Consider the following 13,026-nt stretch of genomic DNA (forward strand, 5'->3'; position numbering starts at 1 on the left):
AGACAGAGACAGAGACAGAGACAGAGACAGAGACAGAGACAGAGACAGAGAGAGAGAGAGAGAGAGAGAGAGAGAGAGAAAGAAAGAGAGAGAGATATATACTGCAGAACTGATTCTACTCTGTGAGAAAGAAGCACCAAGTATTGATTGTGCATTACAAAGTTTTATATTCCTGTGTTTGTCTGCAGAGCCGCACACACAATAAAACCCTGCATACTTCTTCCTGTTAGTCTTTATCTTTCATCTAGAAGTTTGGCTGCTATTATTCCCGGAGCGATGCTACGACGAGCACAAAGAAAACATCACTTTCACTTCTCTAAGAGATTCACTTTGACATTTTCCCCCATAGGAATGAATGGGGAAATCGCCCCGAACAGAGCTCATAATTACCCAACTTTGAGGTCACACTGATCCGCCGTACTTTAACGTAGAGAGATGATTACAAGTTTAAACGGCTCTCTAGACTCTCAGCTCTATTGGACCAAAAGGGTTTTTTTGATAGATGGAATGGTTTTGCCTAAAATCACAGTTTAAGTTTCAGTGTTTCAGATTTTATAATGGGTGTGTATCGGACGGAAGGGATGACATCATCACTGAGAGTGTAGAGGGGATGTGTGTGTGTGTGTGTGTGTGTGTGTGTGTGTGTGTGTGTGTGAGTGACATTGTGAGTGTGTGAGTGTGTATGTGTGTGAGTGTGTGTGTGTGTGAGTGACATTGTGAGTGTGTGAGTGTGTATGTGTATGTGTGTGAGTGTGTATGTGTGTGAGTGTATGTGTGTGTGTATGTGTGTGAGTGTGTATGACATTGTGAGTGTGAAATTGTGCGTGTGAGTGTGTATGTGTGTGAGTGTGTATGTGTGTGACATTGTGAGTGTGTATGTGTGTGAGTGTGTATGTGTGTGAGTGTGTATGTGTGTGAGTGTGTGTGAGTGTATGTGTGTGAGTGTATGTGTGTGAGTGTATGTGTGTGAGTGTATGTGTGTGAGTGTGTGTGTGTATGTGTGAGTGTGTGTGTATGGTGTGTGAGTGTGTGTGTATGTGTGAGTGTATGTGTGTGAGTGTGTGTGTGAGTGTGTGTGTATGTGTGAGTGTGTGTGTATGTGTGAGTGTATGTGTGTGAGTGTGTGTGACATTGTGAGTGTGTGAGTGTGTGTGACATTGTGAGTGTGTGAGTGTGTATGTGTGTGAGTGTGTATGTGTGTGACATTGTGAGTGTGTGAGTGTGTATGTGTGTGAGTGTATGTGTGTGAGTGTATGTGTGTGAGTGTATGTGTGTGAGTGTATGTGTGTGAGTGTATGTGTGTGAGTGTATGTGTGTGAGTGTATGTGTGTGAGTGTATGTGTGCGAGTGTGAAATTGTGCGTGTGTATGTGTGTGACATTGTGTGTATGAGTGTGAGTGTGAGTGTGAGTGTGAGTGTGAGTGCGAGTGTGTGTGTGTGTGTGTGTGTGTGTTCCACTGCTTTCATTTTCAGCGTCGTGTTAAAAAGTGTTTTTTGTTCAAACTCTTAATCTCAAGCTGTATAAACTAAAAGCACCTTCTCTCCATTTAAAATGTAATCAAATGAAAGTATAAAGTCTCACGTTTGATGACGGACAGCGCGCACCACTGGACCTTCTTCCAGCGGCTGTGGATCAGCCAGGTGTTCACCTTCTTCACCAGCTCAGCCAGGTGGTCCGGGTCCGACTTCATGATGGAATCAAACTCTTTAAACTGAGGGCAAACAAAGAGAGTATGACGGACGGACATTGTTACATCTGGTTTGTGGAGAGCTGTGTGGAAAAGAAGATTTGGGATTTCTGCCTCTACGCTTTCTGTATTAGCCTCGAGTTGAACCTCTGTTTCATTCTGTAACCTCTAACTGAAAGGATGTTTTCCCTTACTTAACCTGTAATTCAACTTTGAAAGTTAAACATCAAGACACTTCAGTCTATCTCTTGTTAACTAATCCAAATCTGTAACTGAAGGTATTAAATACATCTAGTGGACAACAAGTTACCTCTGAATTGTAGAGAAGTAGAAGTACACAGTAGCATAACATCGAAATACTCAAGTAAAGTACAAGTACCTCAAAACTGTAGTTAAGTAGAGTGAGTAAATGTACTTAGTTACTACAGCAGGTAGTAGTAGATGCTAGCAGCCCAGAATCCACACTTTACATTAAAGGGGACCTATCATGCAAAATGCACTTGTGTACGTCTTTTCTACATGAATATGTGTCCCCGGTGTTCCAGGGAACTCACCAAGTGTCAGAAAACACAACCCTCTCTATTTTCCTCCATACCCAAATCTCTAAAAAAGGGGCTGCAACGGATCTGATAAAAACTGATCCAGATTTGAACACTGTGCTGACGTCAGGACGGTGGCGCTACGGCTATTGGGCCAACTCCACCAATCAGGAGGAGACAGCCACGGCCATTGCCGTTCGAAAGCGCTGGAGACGCTGTAGTACATATGCCAGGCCTGTAGGTGGTGCTGTTCTCACAGAATCAACCCTTGCAAAAACAGAGCTATAAATTGTCAAATTGAGCAAAATGAGGCATGGCTAAAATGCATGATCTGTTTGGTATTTTGAAAAAGAAAAAGGATAAATATGCCTTATATAGGGATGGTCCTACACTATATTATTATAATATAGCATGATAGGTCCACTTTAAATAAAGCAATCGTAATTCTGTTTCCAATTTGTTCTGTTTTCCACTTAGAAAATAGCAAAAAGAACCTATAAAAATACCGTTAGAGACCGGATCGATAAACAGTAAGAGTAGTATTACCGTTAACATCTTAACGATACCCATCCCTAGTTTAATTAAGGATGCACAAAGCTGCAAAAACACTAAATGGCTAAACTTCCCCCAGAATCCTCGAACTCTAGACTTAATGCCTTGAAAACTGACTCACAGGAAGATCTAACATTGGAACAGCTTGTAAGCCCAAACACAGACATCTAAAGCTTCTGCAATACAAGTGGCTAATGAGAGTGTATATTACACCAGAAAAACTGAATAAATGTAATGCTAATATCCCAGACACGTGCACCAGATGTGGGGAACCATTGTCTATGGTTATGTCCAAGAATAAAGGAATTCTGGGAAGAGGTTAGGGTAACAGTACAGAATATTTTATTGATCAGTTTAAAGCTGGAACCAAAAATGTTCCTACTTGGCCTACATCCGGATGGACATAACATACAGCGCTATGAACACGTTTTTATAGATATCTGTTTACTACAAGCAAAAAGAGTGATTGCCTTAACATGGAAAACAGTTGGGCAAACCTAGTGGACAGTGGTTTAGGAAACTTTCTCTGCCTTTAGAAAAAATCACTTACATTCTCAAAGACAAACAAGAATTGTTCCAGAAGGTCTGGGGACGTTGTATACACCAAGAACAACGACCTATCCCAATTTCTGAACGAACCTGGGGCAGGATATGTTATAGTATGTTCAAATGTAATGACTGTGATAGCCTCTGCAGAAATACGGTCCTATTGCTGGACAACTGGATGGTTGCCGATGTATCAGAGTGCCCTTGTTTCATTTAGTGTTGTTATTTCTCTTTAATGTAAAGTAATGTAGTTGTCCTGTGTATAAGTATGTATTGCTTTTGGTTCTATGTCTTCGTCCTATGTATGTGATTTTTTGGCTAAACTTCCAAAATGCCAATTAACAAATGTTTTATACGGTCTATGATTTTCACTTGATTTCTCAAAGTGATATGTCTATAACTCCATCAAATATCAAGGTTCCCTTATCGCATGGATGCAACCGCACTATATATCCTACAGCTTTTAAAGTACAGAATAAAGAGAGGAGAGTGAAGCAGAATCATGGCGGTTAATAATAAATCATCATGAAGCCAAACTCTGTTCCCCCGCGCTGCAGATGTGGTAACTTCTCAGAAACTGCTGTCAAACTAAAACAGATTAATATCTATAGTTTGGGGAAATCTATTCCATATTTCACTACGAGTGCAGCAGGAAGCGTTCATTTGAGACTCTCAGTTCCCTGCTTCCTTCAAGCTTCTTTTATAACAGAGTTCACAGCAGGCGAGAGATGTGTTGTGTTCGAGTCCTCTGGAAACCTCAGACTTATGACCTTCTGCTTTAATAATGAAGGAAGCCGCAGAGTTCACACTTTTAATATCCGAGAGCCCGTGTCCCGTTATTGGCAGATTACCAAGAAATAACGTGCACATTTCTCTGAATATTTTACACGTTTCTTCCTCTTATAATCTGCACAGCTTTCCCACTTCACAGTACATTCTGATATATTACATTACACTTTTACCCAAAGTGACTTCACACATTCAATACTGAGGGGCACTCCGGGGGGGAAGTGCCTTGCCCAAGGACACAACAACAGGCTGACTGCAGCGGTCTTCTGTCTTTTTTCAAGACATATCTTTATCAAGAAATAACGTGGACATTTCTCTGAATTGTTTGCACATTTCTGCACGCCCTCCCTCTTCACAGTACATTCTGATATACTGCACACATAATTAGCAACTCTAAATTGTGCTATTTTTATATTTGTTTCAAACGTATCTTTATACTTTTCAATTAGAGGATGAAACCCTCTTTATTGTCACATGCACACACAGAGAAACTGGACCTAATAATATTGTTTTCTTTGCACAACGTATTACCTTTTCCTCTTAGTGTGTTCATGTAAGCATCATTATGTGTTTAAGTCAAAGTAAAAATACAGAAGGTCCAAATAATCCATTAAACCCGTGTTGTTCTATATTAGCTTGTTTTAGGTTTGACCCTATTTCTTAAAGCTCTTCATGCACTTTGATGCTTTGTGGTTGAAAGGTGCTATATCCGTCAAAATGGCTTGCCTTATGAAGACAGTATATTAAATGACATGTCACTTGTTAGACGCTTTGACCCAAAGGGACTTGCATACAGTCAGTGCTGTGGACACAGAGGCATGCTGACTGCCGCAGTCCAATGACTTTTTCAAGACATATCTTTATAATCATTTTTTTAAGAATATGAGGATGAAACCCCCTTTTATTTGTCACATGCACAGAGTGACATGTAACCCATCCTATAGGAGCAGTGGGCAGCTACTAGCAGCCCAGAATCCTTACACTACAATACTTATGTTAGCTTGTGCCAAAGGGAGGAATAAATACAGGACGTTTTACAAAAAAAAAGACTCACCTTCCCCGGCCGGAAAAACACTCGAGTCAGTCCGAACTTATAGTCGTTTTCATTCAGACCCAGAGCCATGAACAGAGCCTGGAACAAAGCAAAAGGAGCACATCAACATGGGGTAATATAATAATAAGAATAATTCATAATGAAAGTCAGAACTTTGAGAGAAAGTCAGAAATTTGAGAGAAAGTCTGAATTTTGAGAGAAAGTCAGAACTTTGAGAGAAAGTCTGAACTTTGAGAGAAAGTCTGAACTTTGAGAGAAAGTCTGAACTTTGAGAGAAAGTCCGAACTTTGAGAGAAAGTCCGAACTTTGAGAGAAAGTCAGAACTTTGAGAGAAAGTCAGAACTTTGAGAGAAAGTCCGAACTTTGAGAGACAGTCAGAACTTTGAGAGAAAGTCAGAACTTTGAGAGAAAGTCAGAACTTTGAGAGAAAGTCAGAAATTTGAGAGAAAGTCTGAATTTTGAGAGAAAGTCTGAATTTTGAGAGAAAGTCAGAACTTTGAGAGAAAGTTAGAATTTTGGAAGAAAGTCAGAATTTTGAGAGAAAGTCTGAACTTTGAGAGAAAGTCTGAACTTTGAGAGAAAGTCCGAACTTTGAGAGAAAGTCAGAACTTTGAGAGAAAGTCTGAACTTTGAGAGAAAGTCAGAACTTTGAGAGAAAGTCAGAACTTTGAGAGAAAGTCTGAACTTTGAGAGAAAGTCTGAACTTTGAGAGAAAGTCTGAACTTTGAGAGAAAGTCTGAACTTTGAGAGAAAGTCAGATTACCTAGAACAGGGGTGCCCACACTTTTTCAGCTTGGGAGCTACTTTTAAAATGACCAAGTCAAAATGATCTACCTACAGGGCCGCCACTGCCCAATCTGTGGCCCCACGCAAAGTCATGAGGCCCTCTGTGCCGCGAGCGTCGACGGGGTTGGTGTGTGGGTGCTAGTGAACTGCGAGCGCCGGAACCTCGCAGCGGCGGAGAAACTGTGGCGCGCTTATACCAATAAGCGCATCAAGGTGCTCCGCATTTGCGCTTCAGATGAGGCTCCCTCCGCGAGGTGAGGCCCCCTGCGCGAGGTGAGGCCCCCTGCGCGAGGTGAGGCCCCCTACGTGATCTGCGTGTAGGGAGGGGCGGGCCTGTCTACCAACATTAAAAATGCTAAACATGTATTTATTTCTATATACTGAGTATACCTGATGTTGGTGTACCTTGCATAACTGCATGAACCCGTATGGCACAATACAACTTTAGTAGAATTGTATAAATTGGAAGGCTAACTAGGTAATCAGCTCGCCGGTGATTTGCAGCTGGCGCGGTTGACCGTGCATGCGTGGTGAACTGCGTGTTAGAAAAGATGAGACTCAGACTGGCTTACCTGTACGTCTATCAAGTGGCAAATGCCAAAGTAAGGATGGATGATAGGCTAACTTTTTTTTTTTTTTTTGTCTTCCAATGCCATGCGATCTACCCACACTACCTTTGCGATTGACGTATTGGGCACCCTGACCTACAATAACCGGCATTCCTCGATCTAGTGACTGTGTAACTCCCTCTCTTGGATATCAGCATGTGAAGGACACATAGTTGATGCTCTGTATGTGATGACTACTTCCATTCTGGAAATTTAAATTAGCTGATTCTGCTCAGCTGTCTAGTGTCCGACCGAGCCACTCCCATCCCTCCAGCAGCCGGCGCCCTAACCACACCCCGCTGCCACAGATAGCTATGTGATGAACATGATGATTCAGCCTCTATGGAGATAGACATATGACAAGCATGATCATTTCTGACGTGGAGCTAATCTGAAGTAAACATTGAATACTGCTTTCTATTCCTCCATCTTGTGACTGTGTAACTCCCTCTCTTGGATATCAGCATGTGAAGGACACTGTTCAGGAACTAGTTGATGCTCTGTATGTGATGACTACTTCCATTCTGGAGAGGATCACAGATACATGGATCCTGAGATTGAAGCTCAAGCCGGGGACCAGGGATTATTAACATTTTGAGATTTTGAGCAAAAGTCATAATTTTTGAGATTTTGAGAAAAAGTCGAAAAAATTGAGATTTTGAGAAAAAGTCAGAATTTTGAGAAAAAGTCAGAATTTTGAGAAAATGTCAGATTTTTAAGGAAAATTTCGATTTTTGAAAAAAAGTCAGAATTTTGAGGAAAAATATCTGAATTTTGAGAAAAAGTCAGAATTTCTTTTTTTTGTATGTGATGACTACTTCCATTCTGGAGAGGATCACAAATACATGGATCCTGAGATTGAAGCTCAAGCCGGGGACCAGGGAGAGTTTCCTAACAGAATGTATGTTATGTAATAAAAAAAGAAGAAGAAAATAGAAAGGATAATAAAAGCACCTTGCAGAAGAGTCGGGGGTCGAAGGCGGCAGAGTTTGGGAGGCATGTACTGCCTGGTACATGTTGTAGAGCTCGTGGAAAGGAGCGCGGGATGGGAAGCCTCCCTGCATCAGATCCAACACCGACACCATGCCTAGAGGAGAGGAAACACAGGAACACGGTCTTTAGACAGGAAGTTACTTCAGCTCGACTTCATACTGGGGACACTGGGACCCAACACTTTGCAACTTGAAATCCAACATTGCAGCTAAATGCTTCTTTAAAATATAGCATGTTAAAGGTCACCTATCATGCTATTTCTAGGCAATGGCATAGGTCTCAGATATATACAAATATATAAAAAACATGTCTATGAAGTGTTTTGCTCAAAATACCAAACAGATCACCCATTCTAGCCATGCCTCATATCCCTCTGTTTCACAAATGAATTGACACAAAATAAAAAAGGAGGGGTCTGAGCTCATGCGGGACCCGGCAGCTACCGTCTAAACTAAATACTGCCGTGATGAAACGCCATATCATGGATTATCAAGGATTCTCTCTGAAACAGTATGGAGCTCAAAGGCTTTCTCTCTTGCCGGTTATACCACAAGGTGAGTTCCTTTTTATTTCCTGCTTCTTCACACACATGCTCTCCAGTACAGGTTAGCTCTGAGTGTTAGCGATGCTAATGTAAACACCGACCATATTACGTCCAAAACAGTCGGGCATTTGTTTCTGATAGCAACGTTTCTGATAGGGGCCGTGGGTCCACATTTCAGATATTACGTCATATCGGACACAAATCTGGATCAGCTCCGTTGTTCCCCCGTTTTTTAGAGATTTGGGTATGGAGGAAAAGAGAGAGGGTTTTATTTTCTGACGCTGCGTGAGTTCCCTGACACACCGGGGACACATGGTGATGTAGAGAAGACATCAAAAAGTGCATTTTGCATGATAGGTCCCCTTTAACATATATTCAAATTAGCATGTTTCAAATATCCCTTCATAACAAACAGCAGCTACAACTACAGGATAAATAACAGATTAAACTAAACGTTAGCCACCATAAACTAAAGTCATACCTGAACAACAAAGGCTGCAGCAGCAAAACCCATGAGTTTATTTATGTTTTACTGCTTAAGAATTCATTGTTTTTGTTAAATAAAGAAATTGTTAATGCTTCCTTTGAAATGACATGGTGTGTGAGTTCTAAAGGGGGCGCTGTTACGTTTAAATTTGACAATTTGTATGTAATTTCTCCCGTTTGTGATGGGTGCAAACTAACCCAGCAGCCACATTTGTGCTAAAAATAGAGATTCTTAACTTAATTATATGATTTATTGACGTAGCATGTTAAAGGTCACATGTCATGCTCTTCCGGTTATGACCCGTCCCCTTGTGTGTTATGTAGCTTCTGCATGTGAACGGTCTGCAGAGTCACAAACCCTCAAAGTACACCCTGTAGCGAGTAAAACTCTAACACAGAGAAGACCTGTCTATGCTGCCCCAGAACGCCTCGTTGGGGATTTCTCTTTTTCCATTGTTTACTTCTTGGGTATAGTGACGTAACGTCCGCGGAGCCGTTACGTTTGGATCAATCCGCGGACTTCCACACACACTCACACACACTCGGCGGGACGTTGCGAGGCTGGCTGCTGCGAGGAGCGGGACACTGTGAGCTGGCTCACTGGTGTGGGGTCAGCGAGACACCGCAGAACTCAGCCTGGGCACACACACAAACTCCCAGCCAGGCTGCGGGTGTGTGTGTGTGTTCGGGCTGAGGTCCGCGGTGTCTCTGTGTCTCGCTGTCGGCCACTGGGCTCACAGGGAGGGGGGGGGCAGGAGCTCCAACAAGCCGTGTAGGACAGAGAGTGAATACACAGACTATACAGAGATGCTGTATGAGAAACCAATGTGAGTTTGGAACATTGAACAATGTAAATGTATTTTAGTAGACCTCAACAATGGAATTATGATCAGTAGAAATGGCCATGACATGGGACCTTTAAAATACCTACAGTTTGCAATTAGAGGTATTTTGTTGACCATTGCAACCAACAGAGAAACACAACCTGAGACCAAAATCACTAAAAACTGTGTGACTCAAACTCCACTAAAAGGTGAAATCGAGAAAGCCCTTTACAACTTTCTCATTCTCACTCTGTGATATTAAAACGTTCCTCCTGTGTATTCAGATAAAGCCTCCAGCTTCACATAACTCACATCAGACTCCTGCTGTAATCACTATGTTTCCCAGAGGACTCGGTTGTCTGTGTGTCACTCCAGATATCTTCCCCAACTATTACATCAAGGCCATGTCTGAAAGCGAGTAGGTTCACCTTGGAGCGTTTTTTTGGGGACACTTAAACCAGATCTCAGTTATTCTCCATCACAAAGTCAGGAATCCCCACTTCAGACGTACTTAGAAGACGGTAATACGGGCGGTTATTCGCTTTATGTTTGACTAGTCCAGTTGCTTGTACGGTGATTTAAAATGTGACACTTAAATGAGCCACTAATCAGGAGCAAGTGCATCGAAATCAGACAGAATATGTTGCAGAAAGAGACAGGAAGTGCACAGTTTAACGTATTTTCAAAGTAAATTAAAGTGATTCCAACTTGAGAATCTTAAGTAATCTCTTGGATACAAATACATCTGTACAAATATCTCTTGGACAGCAACAGAAGTGCGTTATTCTGTATCTTAAATAATGCTTTTCTGTAGGATTTAGAGTTGTTTTGGCCACCGTGAACATCCCATTTTGAAGGCAGCAGAGTTGGTACCCTCATCTAATCTCAACTCTCCACTATTCCCAGTCCAATCAAAGTGAAGAATAGCTGCAGAATCTGAGCGGGGCATCGTTGGGTTTCTTGTGGACGGAGGCTGAATCTCTGAGGATATTAAAACGGGATCTCATCATCTCTCTTCCTGTAAAACCTGAGGGGTCGCAGGCACTTTGATTTGGGGGAAAAGTTTAAGAAAATGGCTTTAAAAGTCACAAAAGTACATCTACGCGGAAGAAGTCTGGGTAACGCTTGTAAAGATGAAAATAATTCCACATTTGAGGATTTTGCGGAGATTTCTCTGTACGTTTTTAAGACTATTTCTCCTGCAGGGACATTTCAGAAAACTTCAATGCAAGCTTCTGACGTTTAAGAAAATGGCTTTAAAGTCTCAAAAGTAGAATCACAAGATCTTTAAACATCAATCAAAGACAAGAGCGAGCATGTTGTCCGGTTAATTACACATTTCAGGATTTTGGGAGATTTCTCTACAAGTCCTTTTTAGTTTAAGAAAATGGCTTTAAAATGCACAAAAGTACATCTACACGGAAACAGGGAAAGGAAGTAGTCTGGGTAACGCTGGTGAAGTCTTGATATATTGTTTATTTGGAGATTTTGGTTATTTTTCCATTAGCTTTTTCATGTTTAAGTCAGAAACCTTAACTCAAGTTAGGGCTGTGCAATTAATCGTATTTTAATCGCAATTACGATTTTGGCCTGCCACAATTACGAAAACAACATAATCGAAAAAAACAATTATTTAGCTTTGCTAGGTTGTGACAGTGCAACATATTTGATCTAATTAATGTTTGTCTAATTTATTTTAATTTATCATATTTATATATGTTTAGTAGCTTGTGAAAGTGCGCTCCAAAATATTTGTTGATCTTGTTTATTGGTATTTATTATTTTGATATTATTTATTAAATGTATCATTTATTTTATTTATTTTTGTATTGGTTTTTCAGTTGAATTATACGTTCAGGGTAATCAACAGTTAAAAAGATACTGTTCAAATTATTATTTGTATTTGTTTTAAAGTTCAATAAATGGATTTTTTCAAAGTCAATTAATAATCGTATTTAATAATCCTGATATCAATTATTGACCAAAATAATCGTGATTATGATTTTTGCCATAATCGCACAGCCCTAACACAAGTTACTTGATTTTGGGGATAAGTTTAACAAAAATGGCATTACAATATCTACAAGGACGTTGTGATTGAAGCAGGAAAGGCATTAGTGTGTGTGTTATGTAAAGAATTACACATGTGAGGATTGTGCGGGGATTTCTCTGTACGTTTTTTCGTGTTTAAGCATTTCAGAAACTTCAATACAAGCTTCTCCATTTCACAGAAGTTTAAGAACATGGCTTTAAAGTCACAAAAGTAGCATCACGAGACCCAAAATGAATCTAAATCAGTCCACAGATGAGTTTGAGGTCTTACGGCCCGTCCACACAGCAGCGTTAAAAAAATCTTGGAGGTGGGCGTATCTGAAGCTTGGGGATTTTTTGCAAGCAACGCAACCAACAACCAATCACATGAATCTCCCACCCCCGACATACGAAGCAAAAAAGCCCGAAGTAAACTGGATATAAACTCCAAACAGGCGAAGACCTACCACTGTCTCTGCCACCTCCCTCCATGCCTGGCTCCTCCGGTTTGTATCCCGGTAGGTAAATAGGGACTGGTCATAAAGCACCGGGTGATTCCCTACCGCTCATTTCTCCTCTTTTTGGAATATGAGGAAATGACCTGCGGTATGTCTCTCCCAGCCGTTTGATTGGCTAGAGCTTGAACTGTCAGATTTGCATACACGGGATTTGATTGGCTGACGCTTCCACCTCAGCTGCAAAAGTTGAAAATTGCTCAACTTTTGAATCCTGAAAATCCTGAAAATCTCCGCTCTGCTTCCCACAATGCAGTTCAGAGAAAAGTGAGGCAAAGTGACGTCACCCCATTCAAAGTGAATGGGCAGAAGCGTTCCAAGATTTTTTAACGCTGCTGTGTGGACGGGCCGTTAGAGTAAGAAGATAATGTGTGTTGACTGACCGGAGCACTGCAGCTGAGAGAGGATCTGCGCTCCTTCAAACTGGTGGCTGATCATCTTCAGGTTGGGTTTAATGCAGCGGATGAAACTGGATCCCTGCAGCGAGAGAGAGGAAAACACACATTCACACACACACACACACAGATACACAACACCGTGACTCAGGACATGATGCAGGAAGGTTTTTGTCTCATGAGATACAGAAAGGTGTTTTTACAGGAATCTCATCTGAACTGTAACATCGTGACGAGAAACACTCACCGTGTCGCGCAGCTTCTCCAGGAGGATGTTCAGCTGCGTCTGTGAACAAAGAAGGAGAGAAGACATGTTTTCAGTCCCCTAGTATACTATTTTCCCACAGTATATTAAAGGTCAGGACATTTGACTTCTTGTGTTTGAATACATATTTGTATTTTATCTTTTTTATTCCAATTCCTTATATATTCTTTTATTGTATATATCTTTTAAATATCTGTATTGTATCCGTTTCATTTTTAAAAAGGGCCACTGGAACACAACCCTATATCCCCCAGGTTAAATAGCGTTTCTGATTGTTACTTTGGGGACTTATTGAGCTTTCTGAGGCCACATTTCAAATATAAATCATACATGTTTTGTCTGAATTAAAGTGTTTAAATCTGTTAACGGCTTTTATTGGAGGAAATTTAAAGCTATTAAAAAAGGTTTAAA

At 41.0% G+C, this 13,026-nt stretch overlaps 1 pseudogene; it reads right to left on the reverse strand.

Moving 5' to 3' along the window:
* Positions 1-1,582: 1,582 nt before the first annotated feature.
* The window catches only part of LOC117470647, a 50,983-nt pseudogene continuing 39,539 nt past the window's right edge, over positions 1,583-13,026 (reverse strand).

The sequence above is a fragment of the Trematomus bernacchii genome, unplaced genomic scaffold (assembly GCF_902827165.1).
Source record: "Trematomus bernacchii unplaced genomic scaffold, fTreBer1.1, whole genome shotgun sequence".
NCBI lineage: Eukaryota > Metazoa > Chordata > Actinopteri > Perciformes > Nototheniidae > Trematomus > Trematomus bernacchii.